Raw genomic sequence first — 9651 nt, forward strand, 5'->3', positions numbered from 1 at the left:
GTTTTTTTGACTTAATTTTTTATTTTTTACACTTTATTTAAAACATTTTGTTTTTTGATCACTTTTATTCCTATTACAAGGAATGTAGACATCCCTTGTAATAGAAATTGTTAGTGACAGGTCCTCTTTATGGAGATAAAGACTCCACATCTCTCCTCCAGGCTGGAAAGCAGGAGATCGGGAAAATAAAATCACAAATCTCTTGCTGATAGCCGCGATTGAGGCTTTGTTTACTTCCGGGTACCCCGGGCGTGACATCACAACGTTTCGCCTGGGCCTCCGACGGTCATAGAGATGGCGGTGACTGGCGGTGACACAAACACAGCCCACTCTGCTCTGTGGGCAGCTGGATGTAAACAATCTGTCTGCCCTCCAATCTGATCCGGCCAGCCGGAGGGGAGCAGATCCCCCTCTGTTTTTTTAAGCCGGACTTGGAGGTAGCCAGGAGTAAATGGACACAAGTCACAAGTCTGTTTACATCCGTCGCTCTATGGAGGAGAATGGAGGATCTGATCGGGTCCAACCGAAAAAACAGATAACTGGACCCGATCGGATCCCTAATGTAAAGGGGCCTTACTACTCAAGTTCAGCAAAGGCCCAGTAAGTGCAAGCATTGCTTGAAGCTGGAAGCCATGTTCCAATCCTGGGACAGGTTGGTTGGATCATCGGCACACCCAGGGCTGGACTGGGACAAAAATTTGGCCCTGGACTTCATCCAGACTGGCCCACTTTGACATGTCTCTCCTATGGTGGCCGGACAACTCCCGCACCCCCCCCAGGCCACGCAAGCCCCCTCTCCTCCTTCACTAGCCACTAGCCGTTCTACTTTATTAGAGTAGAATGGCTGGTACTGGTACTTTTATAGGCAGTACCTCCCCCTGATTCTCTGTTCCCCCTCAGGTGAGCACTGCGGGGAGGAAGAGGAGGTGAGCTCTGCGGGGAGGGAGAGACAGAGGAGCGGAGGGGGGCAGCGGACCGCTGTCACTGAAGCCGGCCCACTGAGCCATCGGCCCACCGGGAAACTCCCTGTAGTCCCAATGGCCAGTCCATCCCTGGGCACACCTGCAACTGGAAAAAAAAAGGTAAAAAATTATCCCAACAAAACCTCAAGTCTCATCATTTTTTTCACAGTTACTTTCTTATTAATCATGCCAAATTTATTTTGTCTTTTAGGCCAATATTGTGAAATGCTTAGGAGGTTAAGGTGAGAGATAAAAATAACACAATGATCCTATATAAATAGTTGCTTTAGATCTTAGTTTCCAGCGTTTCCTCCTAGTAATGTGTCTTTATTTTATTTCCTGTATTTGTATAGAGACTACATGTTGCGCAGTATCTTTACAAAGCACAGAGGAGGATCATTCACAATTGTCCTTACACTAATCCTTTTGTGAATGATATACAGTATTACCCAATACTGTCTTGCTTAAGAAATCTAAATGTCCCTTTCATTTTCAATGCTTTCTACTTACCTAGACCCGGTTCACACTGCCGTGACTTGTCCTGCGACAAAGTCGGTCCGTGCTGACAGAGAGAGCGGCAGCTATCCTGTCAGAGGGGAGGGGGGTATGCACTGATAATCAGCACATTGATTATCAGCGCAGCCCCCATCAGAGGTGTCCACCACAATCTCAATGAGTGACCACCCAAATCGCCAATCAGTGCCCATCAATAACGCCTGTCAGTGCCCTTCACAGATGCCAATTAGTGCCCATCAGTAACCCCTGTCAATACCTCCTCATCAGTGCTGCCCATCAGTGCCACCTATTAGTGCCCATCAGCGCTGCCTATTAGTGCCACCCATCAGTGCTGCATATCAGTGTAGCCTATCAGTGACGATCAATTCTACATATTAGTGCCTCCACATCAGTGGCGCCTCATCGGTGCCCATTAATGCAGGTTCATAAGTGCCCGTCAGTGAAGGAAAAAACTAAATTTTATAACAGAAACAAAGAAAAAATTCCAGTCCTTTCTAGTTTGTTTAGCAAAAAATAATAACCCCAGTGGTGATCTATTTGTGGGAAGAAAATGGTAAAAAATGTGTTTGGGTACAGTGTTGTATGACCGCGCAATTGTCATTCAAAGTGTGACAGCGCTGAAAACTGAAAATTGTCCTAGGCAGGAAGGGGGGAAGTGCCCTGTATAGCAGTCGTTAAACTGGCCACGCTGTTTGTAGCTTCTGACAGGCTACACAAAGAGCCCCGTATCTCCAGGTACCATAGGTGCCAGTGGCCATTTTGACCAGTGGTGAAGTAGGACTTTGGCTACCTACCCCCCAAATATAGGGTCTCTGTGACCCAAGTTTGCAGAGCTACGACTCTCAAAGCTCAAACATTTTTCTTTTATGTTCATGGCACTGCCTCACCTGCCTTCCCTTACTGCACGTTTCTGGTCTAGATGCCTAAATGCATTGAGTTGCTGTTATGTGATTGGCTCATTAATAAATTGTGTTACCAAGCAATTGATCAGGTGTACCTGATGAGTGAGTGTAGATTATGGATCAGACCAGCACCTAGTTGCATAGTAAAGCCTCCGTTCATATAGGCACGATTTGACATGTGGTTTGACGTGGAGATACAATAGGAGATTATGGGGCCCCCGGGCAATAGGAGATTATGGGGCCCCCAGGCAATAGATTATGGGGCCACACAGTATACACACACACATACAGTATACATACACAGTATACACACACACAGACACACACACATACAGTATACATACACAGTATACACACACACAGACACACACACACACATACAGTATACATACACAATATACACACACAGTATACATACACACAGAATACACATACATACACTGAAAAGGTATTGGAGAGGCGGGGAAGCTATAATCTTGGGATTTTTTTTAACCACTTAAGCCCCGGACCAAAATGCTGCCTAAAGACCCAAGGGGTTTTTACAGTTCGGGACTGCGTCGCTTTAACAGACAATTGCGCGGTCGTGCGACGTGACTCCCAAACAAAATTGGCGTCTTTTTTTCCCCACAAATAGAGCTTTCTTTTGGTGGTATTTGATCACCTCTGCGGTTTTTATTTTTTGCGCTATAAACAAAAATAGAGCGACAATTTTGAAAAAAATGCAATATTTTTTACTTTTTGCTATAATAAATATCCCCCAAAAACATATATAACATTTTTTTCCCTCAGTTTAGGCCGATACGTATTCTTCTACCTATTTTTGGTAAAAAAAATCACAATAATCGTTTATCGGTTGGTTTGCGCAAAATGTATAGTGTTTACAAAATAGGGGATAGTTTTTTTGCATTTTTTTTTTTTACTACTAATGGCGGCGATCAGCGTTTTTTTTCGTGACTGCGACATTATGGCGGACACTTCGGACAATTTTGACACATTTTTGGGACAATTGTCATTTTCACAGCAAAAAATGCATTTAAATTGCATTCTTTATTGTGAAAATGACAGTTGCAGTTTGGGAGTTAAACACAGGGGGCGCTGTAACATTTAGGGATCACTGTGTATGTGTTTACTAGTGTAGGGGGGTGTGGCTGTAGGAATGACGTCATCGATCGTGTCTTCCCTATAAATAGGATGACGCGATCGATGCGCCGACACAGTGAAGCACGGGGAAGCGTGTTTACACACGGCTCTCCCCGTTCTTCAGCTCCGGGGAGCGATCGCGACAGAGCGGCTATAAACGAATAGCCGCGCCGTCGTCCCGGATCGCTCATGAAGCCACGGGGACCGCCGCATGTACCGGGGGGGGGGTCCCGATCGGACCCCCGACCCACGTCAAGCAGGGCACGTATACATACGTTGATGTGCCTGCCTGTGCCATTCTGCTGACGTATATGTACATGAGGCGGTCCTTAAGTGGTTAAAAACACTGATTTTTACATACTGTCCCTAGTTTTACTGAGGCTGGCAACCCTGATGGGGCCCCCTAGTGGCACGGGGCTCTCGGGCAATGCCCGAATGGTCAGTCCGCCCCTGGGTTCATTAAATCGACAAGGGCTTTTTTTTTACCACTACTATTCCTTTATATGGCTTTTAAAATTTACAAACGCCACAACTTAGAAATTAGATGAAAGGTTTAGAACTGGGAAACACTTTTTGAAAGATAAAAAGTGCATTTTATATACAACTATATAGATCAGACCAAAATGAGGGACAAATGAGGAGGAAACAGGGAAAGTGTTCCAAATCAGGGGCAGTCCCTCGAAATCAGGACAGTTGGAAGGTATGTTCACTCCTGTGGGATCTCCTGGAGGATTACCTTCCTCCATCGCTGGTTTACCCAGCCTGTTCAATGACTATCTCCCTGACTGTGTTTGAATTGTATCTGAATTACTTGATATCCTCTCTACCTGAACTCCAATGAGCATGCACATCAAACACATATATATTATTAGGGAAAGGAGAATGTGAATGTTTTATAGGTTGACCCACTTGTCAATTGAGCACATTCCATAAATAGTGTAAGGAGTAAGCTGCAGTATGCTGAGCAAGCATTTAGAATCAATATTGTACTGGCACCACTTCAATAAAGTGATTAATTGCTATCACTTACTGCATTCAGCATTTTGCATCTTGCACTGTTTATTAGATAAGACAGCTTGTCCTTACCTACCACAAATGAATCGAATGTTGAAACAAAAATGTGAATATGTTGTGGATCCAGAATTATTTTCCAAATACAAATACAGAATAAAAAAATCTCCTTGTCCTAATCAGTACTTTTGCTATGATTTTGTTTTGGCAGGTACCAACTGAACCTATCACATGCAGATACTGCAGAAATGATTATCCACCAGAGGGAGTATAACGCCATAATTATTATTGCAGCACATTCCCTTGAATTTCACAGAGACTGCAGTTTCCTGAAGAATGTGAAGCGCACCCCCGAAAGGAGCTGCTATAGTGAACTGGTCTCTTCACCCAAAATTTAGTGCAGAGGAAACCAGGCACACAGCATTTTCTCTCTCTGGCTCAATAAAACTGATTAGGGGGGCGTCTTTAATTGCTGTTTAATCCCTTCCCACTTAAGGGTTAAACAAATGTTATTGCCTAAGCACAATTTTGCAACTTTGACATACAGTATGTTTGTAAAACCATATACAGTATATCATCACAACTAATTTGTGCATCCAGGTGGATTTTAACTTTTTTTTAGGCTTTCATTTTGGGGTAAATGGTAATGGATAGCTCCTGATTTTTTTTTTCTATTATTATCAAAGACAAATATAAAAATATATTTTTTTTTTACATTTTGTTGTTCATTTCTTGCTACTACCATACCCTAGACCAAATGAAAAGCCCAAAAAATCCTCCTGCTGCCAACATTCACAGCAATACCACATATGTGTATTTTAGTCTTATGTACCCGTAGTACATCCCAGAAACAATAGTGTGCATTTTGGGGGGTTTTGTATTCTACCTAAAACACACTGACTTTAACTGACACTGATAGGCCCCTTTCACATGAACGGATCCCGTAAGGATCTGTACATGTCTCATCCGCTTGCTCAGTGGGGATCGCTCCGTTGATCCCCGCAGAGCCGGCAGATGACAGGGCGGGCCCCGCACACTGTGAAGGGCCCGCCCTGTCAGATCTCTGCTCTCCTCTATGGGGGGATCGGATGAACACGGACCGTCTGTCTGTTTTCACCCAATCCGCTCTGCAGACGGATGGAAAATTAGGATTTTCCTCCGTCTGCAGAATCGGACCATAGCGGGGACCGATGAGATTGGGTGTCAGCGGATCTTCATCCGCTTACACCAGCTATCCCATAGGGATACATGTATGTCCGTATTTCATCTGAAAGCGGATGGATGAAATACGGACATACGGTCCGCTAGTTTAAAAGGGCCCATACTAATTTAAAAAAATATACTGACCCTGACATTTGACCCAAACACTAAAACTAGCACTGACCTAGATCGAACCTTGATCTAGGTATTTTTTCTTTATTATTATTTTTTTTAACACAGTTATGTTTATTTTTTTCTCTGCATTGAGAGAGAGAGAGAGAAAACAAAGGGGCGGGCTTCCCAGTGACTGATCAATGTAAAAGCCATTCAGAGAAAGTTCAGAGTCCTGGTCATTAGTACAGGACCCGGGGGTCCTGGTGAGAGCCCAGTCTCTGTGCTGGGAGCGTTCTCTGCGGCATGCTCCCATCACAAAGGCAGATACGCATATATGTGGCCCCACAGAAAAAAGCCCAATACAGCGAGGCCGCATATTTGTGTACTGTCAATGGCAAGGGGGTAAACTTGGATGGGGTGAGGGGAGCATATGATATACCAAAGAAAGAAACTCGGAGTAACTAGAGGGCACTTCTTCTGCCTACATGTAACAAAGTAAACGAGGTAGATGAGATTAAAGGGTCACTAAAGGAAAAAAAATGTTTGCCTAAAATTAATGGGCCGGATTCACATAGACTTACGACGGGCGTATCAGTAGATACGCCATCGTAAGTCCGAATCCCCGCCGTCGCAACTTTAAGCATATGCTCAAACTGAGATAAGCTTAAATGTTGCTAAGATACGACCGGCGTAAGTCTCCTACGCCGTCGTATCTTAACTGCATAATTACGCTGGCCGCTAGGGGCGTGTACGCTGATTTACGCCTAGAATATGTAAATCAGCTATTTCTCAGCGATTTACGAACGTACACCCGGCCGTCGCAGAATGGGGCTGTGAATGGGGCTGGCCGTAATTTACTTCACGTCGAAAGCATGACGATTTTCCTGACGTCATTTGGAGCATGTGCACTGGGATAGGTCCACGGACGGCGCATGCGCCGTTCATTAAAAACGTAAAATACGTGGGGTCACTAGTATTTTACATAGAACACGCCCCCAACCAGCCTATTTTGAATTAGGCAGGCTTATGCCGGCCCAGTTACACTGCGCCGCCGTAAGTTTCAGCGCAAGTTCTTTGTGAATACAGGACTTGCTGCTCAAACTTACGGCGGCGTAGTGTATCTGAGATACGCTACGCCTGCCTAATTCTACCTGAATCTAGCCCAATGTCTGCAAGGTAGACAGACAGAATAGTGTAATGATTCTGTTAAAAAACAAGTAAATACCTATTAAATTCCTTCATCTATATCACCTCCAGCATTCTAGTTTCTGTTCTCTCATTCACTTCCTGGTTTGCATCGCTCGTTCATGTAAGAACTACATTTCCCAGTATGAATTGCGGCACGCCTAGTAATTCACACCTCCTTGAAGTCTCTAACACGTAGAGAGCGTCCTGCCACACAGATGTAGTTCCCAGGAGGGGGTGAGCACATTACTGACCACCGCAGTAAAGCCTCCCATCACGGTGGTCAGTAAAATCAGACAAGCAGGAAGTGAACAGAACAGAGAAGAAATAGAGCAACTTCTGAGCAAAAACCAACAATGAGGAAGTGAAAAGAGGAATGTCTGCAAATAAAGGATGCTTATTATGAAAAAAAATGTTTTCCTTTACAACCCCTTTAAGTTCCCAGAAAGACCTCTTCTGACTGAGTAATAACTAGGGCATTTTTGAGGAGCAAAAAACTGTATGCAGTCACTAAGGCCCTGAATTCAGGTAAGTACACACAATGCCACAGGATCATTAGTTGTCTGCCTCTGATATCCACCGGGTAGTCTTCAGTGAGGGAGAAACAAACTCATTATACTACAGGACAGGTGGATACCTTCCTCCAATTTCCATCTGGTACTCTCAGCGAGCTCTCCAAACCAAAATTCCAGTCCAGTCTTTGAAATAGACCCCCAGCTTTGCTGCAGCTGGGACCTTGATGACCCTTCGGCAACATTTCAGCAGACTGCTCTTAGAGGCAGAGGTCCCTCAGGTCGGGGCTCCTCCTGCAGGAAGGGACCTAGGACAAACTCAACTCCTGCTCCAGGCTTCAGAGTATTTATGGAATCTCCAACCACCTACTGGGCACAGGAGGCCTGAAGGAGCGCACGCTCAGGTTAACACGTCGCCTAAACCTCTCATTGCGTCCCGGAAGTGACATCATATCTGGCTTCCTGTGTGTTCCAGTCTCCAGGAAGCGTTGGCATCCACCGGCGTGGCCCAATCTCTGAGCACCCACCACAGAGGCCTCTTGGATGTACCCTCTCCACAGATGCTGATTAGACCGTTGTGCTCAATGCCTACTGATATTTTCCTCTTGTGAGTACTTTTATCTATGTGTATTGAAACTCACTAATCTGCTTAATTTAGATTGGTGCCTGTGCTTTCTCCTTCAGTTGTTCCAGAAGCTGCTTCTTGCTTGTTCACTGAGCTGCCTCTCAAAATGCTACTGCATGGACTACATGGACTTTATTACAGTCTGTTTATGCTCCAGTTATTATCCCACAGTATTTATATATTGCTTATTCCCATTCCCCATGATACGTTAGACTTGTGGGCTTACACTGAGCTTGATGCAAGCACCAACTCATCTATGTGTGATACTAGCACATTATGCCTTTGTCTTACTGGGGAACGTTTTTTTTTGTATTTTTTGTTCAGCAGTTTACTTTAACGTTTGACAAGTCCTTAAAGGGGTTGTAAACTCTTGTGTTTTTTCACCTTAAAGACCGGCCCCCCAGCCCCCCCCCCCCATTTTACTTACCTGAGTCCAGCATTCGTGTCCATGGACGCAAATGCTGGACTCGGGAGCACGCTCACAAGGTAACCCCCTGGGCATTGGTGTTTGCAGCCAATTGCATTAGGGCAGTGATGACGAACCTTGGCACCCCAGATGTTTTGGGACTACATTTTCCATGATTGCTCAACTACACTGCAGAGTGCATGAGCATCATGGGAAATTTAGTTTCAAAACATCTTGGGTGCCAAGGTTCGCCATCACTGTATTAGGGTGTGCACCCCAGAGCACAAACACATGTGTGTGTATATCAGCAGAGCAGTGAACAGTGTCAGTAGAGCAGAGATTGGTGTCAGTGGGGCAGTGGACGGTGTCAGTAGAGCAGAGATTGGCTTCAGTAGGGCAGTTGATGGTGTAAGTAGTATTTTAAATTTTTTACATTTTTTTTTACAATACTGTTTTGGTGCAACGTCAATTGTCTAAAGAGACCCATGATGTCTCACATTTGATTCAGAGAAAAGGATTGAGGACAGCGATTCCCTAATCCTTTTCTCTGCAGCCTTAGTTTCACTGGACAGTGAACGAATAGGAAGTGCTCTGTGCTGAGCAGCTTCCTGTTCATTTACAAACTCAAGCATAGTAAACATAGTCACTGCACAGGGTGATTAGGGTGTGCCCAGGCACATCCGGCACACCCTGTGCGCACACCTATGCCCCTGGGAGAGCACTTCTCCTAGGGGGTTATCTGATGCGAGGAGGAGCCGTAAGAACTGCTGAGGGACCCCAGAAGAGGACAATTGGGACCACACTGTGCAAAATGAGCTGCACAGTGGAGGTAAGTATGACATGTTTGTTATTTAAAAAAATAAAACTCAAAGGTTTACCATCACTTTATCTAAAAACGAAAAATCCCTAAAACAAATGTCCATTATTGAAAATTCATTGTCAATCACATTGCCTGCTTACTTGTTGACAAAAAACCTGGCCACGTGACCCATCCTGACTGTTCTTATAGTAAAATGGCAGCTCCACAAGCTATATAAGGGAAGGGGCAGGGAGACATCATTGACCAAATATGGCCTTT

The sequence above is a fragment of the Rana temporaria genome, chromosome 10, assembly GCF_905171775.1.
Source record: "Rana temporaria chromosome 10, aRanTem1.1, whole genome shotgun sequence".
NCBI classification, from domain to species: domain Eukaryota; kingdom Metazoa; phylum Chordata; class Amphibia; order Anura; family Ranidae; genus Rana; species Rana temporaria.